This window comes from Salmo salar, chromosome ssa03 (genome assembly GCF_905237065.1).
Source record: "Salmo salar chromosome ssa03, Ssal_v3.1, whole genome shotgun sequence".
NCBI lineage: Eukaryota > Metazoa > Chordata > Actinopteri > Salmoniformes > Salmonidae > Salmo > Salmo salar.
The window spans coordinates 65312905-65316647 of NC_059444.1; positions in this window are offsets into that span (position 1 = coordinate 65312905).

Here is a 3743-nt window from a genome sequence, read left to right on the forward strand (position 1 = left end):
TTTGTCTGCAAATTCTTTAAGCAGTCACAAGGCATTCCTTATCAATTATTTATCCTCATTTTCAATTCAGAGCTGTGTATGGCGTTACAGGCAATGTGGGTTTGTGTGTGTGTGTGCGCGCATGTGTACATGACTGTATGTGTGTGTGTGTGTGTGCGCTCTCTCCTGAGCATTGTATTTCTCATTAAATAGGGTAAATCTCCTCGTTTTGTGGCAACGAAACAAATACAATTGTATTTGTCACATGCGTCAAATACAACAACAGGTCTAGAGTGATATGCTTACTAACAAGCTCTTTCCCACCGATGCAGAGTAAAACAAGAAGATAAAAACACAAGAGAAATAACACACAAGAATGAAGCTAAATACAGGGAGTACCAATATACCATATCAATTTGCAGGGGTACAGGGGTACGAGGTAGTTGAGGTAAGTATATACAGTGCCTTCAGAAAATATTCACACCCCTTGACAAAGTAGGATTTATATGAATTGAATTGTCATTTTGTTGGCAACAATCTAAACAAAATAGTCTAATGTCAAAATGGAAGAAAAATTATCATTTTTATTTTTAATTAAATGATAAATAAAACACTAAGTATTCAACCCCTTGAGTCAATACATGTTAGAATCACCTTTGGCAGTGATTACAGCTGTGAGTCTTTCTGGGTAAGTCTCTAAGAACTTTGCACACCTGGATTGTACAATATTTGTCCTTTTTATTCTTTATACAATTCTTCAAGCTCTGGTTATTGGTCTTTGCTAGACAGCCATTTTCAAGTCTTGCCATACATTTTTTTTGCCAATTTAAGCCAACTTTAACTAGGACACTCAGAAACATTGAATGTTGTCTTGGTAAGCAACTCCAGTGTATAATTGGCCTAGTGTTTAGGCTATTGTGCGGCTGAAAGGTGAATTTGTCTCCCAGTGTCTGTTGGAAAGCCGACTGAACCAGGTTTTCCTCTAGGATTTTGCCGGTGCTTAGCTCTATTCCGTTTATTTTAATTTTTTTAAACTCCTTAGTCCTTGCCAATGACAACCATACCCAGAACATGATGCAGCCAACTTCATGCTTGAAAATAAGAAGAGTGTTAGTCAGTGATGCTTTGTATTCAGGACAAAACGTTAATTTCTTTGCCACATTTTTTGCAGTATTACTTTAGTGCCTTATTGCAAACAGGATGCATGTTTTGGAATATGTGTATTCTGTACAGGCTTCCTTCTTTTCACTCTGTCATCTAGGTTAGTATTGAGGAGTAACTACACTATTGTTGATACATCTTCAGTTTTCTCCCATCACAGCCATTAAACTCTGTTTTAAAATCCCCATTGGCCTCATGGAGAAATCCCTGAGCGGTTTCCGTCCTCTCCGGAAACTGAGCTGGGAAGGACGCCAGTATCTTTGTAGTGACTGGGTGTATTAATACACCATCAAAACTGTAATTAATAACTTCACCATGCTCAAAGGGATATTCAATGTCTGCTTTTTAATTTTACTCATTTAGGTGCCCTTTGAGAGGTATTGGAAAACCTACATTATCTTTGTGGTTGAATCTGTGCTTGAAATTCACTGCTCGACTGGGGGACCCAGATAATTGTATGTGTGGGTTACAGAGATGAAGCAGTCATTTAAAAAATCATGTTAAACACCATTATAGCACACCGAGTCCATGCGACTTATTATGTGACTTGTTAAGCAAATTTGTACTCCTGAACTTATTTAGGCTAGCCATAACAAAGGGGTTGAATACTTATATTGAAGTGACTTCAGCTTTTCATTTTTTCTTAATTTGTAAAAATGTATAAAAACATAATTCCACTTTAACATTATGGGGTATTGTGTGTATATCAGAGGGTGTGAATACTTTCTGAATGCACTGTACATGTAGGCAGGGTTAAAGTCACTAGGCATCAGGATAGATAATAATAACAATAAAAAAACAAAGTAGTAGCAGCGTATATGATGAGTGTACACTCTTAGAAAAAAGGGTTACAAAGGGGTTATTTGCGGAGGGATAGGGTTCTACCAAGAACCGTTCTGATCTAAAGAACCCTATTTGGAAGACAAGGATTATTTTGTAAGACAAAGGGTTCTACCTAGAACCTTTAACATCCTGAGAACCGTTTTGGGAAGAAAGGGTTATTTGATGATTCTTTGGAAGACAAGAAGGATTCTTTGGAAGGCAAGAAGGGTTCTACATAAAACCATACATCATATTTCCCAGTATGCTCTATTGCAGGGAGATTAAGAATTGTTTGTTTTACTGTATTATCTGTGTTTTCGCATGTACATTGATTGGTTGATTAATTTCATGCTACACAAAGATAAATAACATCGTTTTCTAATATAATCCAATCTGTTAGTAATTGGATTTATTGCACCTATTACTGAGATGGCTGTTCCAGTTTAGATGATTGAGATAGGTTATGGAAGATTGAATACTGAGACTGACAGTCATTCTGAATGCAGGTTGCGGGTGATTTAACAATTCCACTTGTTGGATATACTAACTGGCTGGATTCCAATAGGAATTACACATCACTTTGCAAGCCAGCATAATGTGACTTCCAGGCCTGATATGCCCTGTTGGGAGTTTCCTAACACTGCTGTTGGGGTATAACTAGGCCCTCAAAGAAAGGCCTTGTGAAATGTAATGTATTGCCATAGATCATTCAATTTTAAAGGCTAATAAGGTTGATGGAATTGTTTATAGAGGGTTCTAGGTAGAACCCTACACAGGGGTTTCTTTGAAGAACTCTATGGGGACAAACTGAAGAACTCTATATGGTTCTACTTAGCACCTTTTTTCGGAGTGTATGTGTACATGTGTGAAAGTGTGTGTTTGTGTGGCGTCAGTATGCGTGTGTTTGTGTGCGCAATGTGCGTGTGTAAGTGTGTGTGAGAGTGTCAGGATCAAGTCACGTGAGAGTGCAAAATAATGCAGTACAGATAGTCCGGGTAACCATTGGATAGCTATTCAACTGTCTTATTCTTGGGGCGTCAGTATGCGTGTGCCTTCGGAAAGTATTCAGACCCCTTGACTTTTTCCATGTTTTGTTACGTTACAGACTTTACAATCCTTTCTCGGAGCTCTACGGACAATTCCTTTGACCTCATGGCTTGGTTTTTGCTCTGACATGCACTGTCAACTGTGAGACATTATATAGACAGGTGTGTGCCTTTCCAAATCATGTCCAATCAATTGAATTTACCACAGATGGACAACAATCAAGTTTTAGAAACATCTCAAGGATGATCAGTGGAAACAGGATGCACCTGAGTTCAATTTCAGTCTCATAGCAAAGGGGCTGAATATATATGTAAATAAGGTATTTCTGTTTTTTATTTTTAATAAATTAGCAAAAATGTCTAAACCTGTTTTCGCTTTGTCATTATGTGGTATTGTGTGTAGATTGCTGACAAAAAAATATTGAATCCATTTCAGAATAAGGCCATAACGTAACAAAATGTGGAAAAAGTCAAGGGGTCTGAATACTTTCCGAATGCACTGTAGAAGCTGTCTCTGAGCCTGTTGGTCCAAGACCAGATTCTCTGGTACCGCTTGCTGGACGGTAGCAGAGAGACATCCCATGGTTTGGGTGGCTGAAGTCTTTGTCTAAACACAATATCATACATGTACTGTTTTTGTATGATAATACCACTATGCCTAAAGATATATATATATAGATATAATTTTTTTTATAATTTTTTTTTTTTACAGTTGAAGTCAGAAGTTTACATACA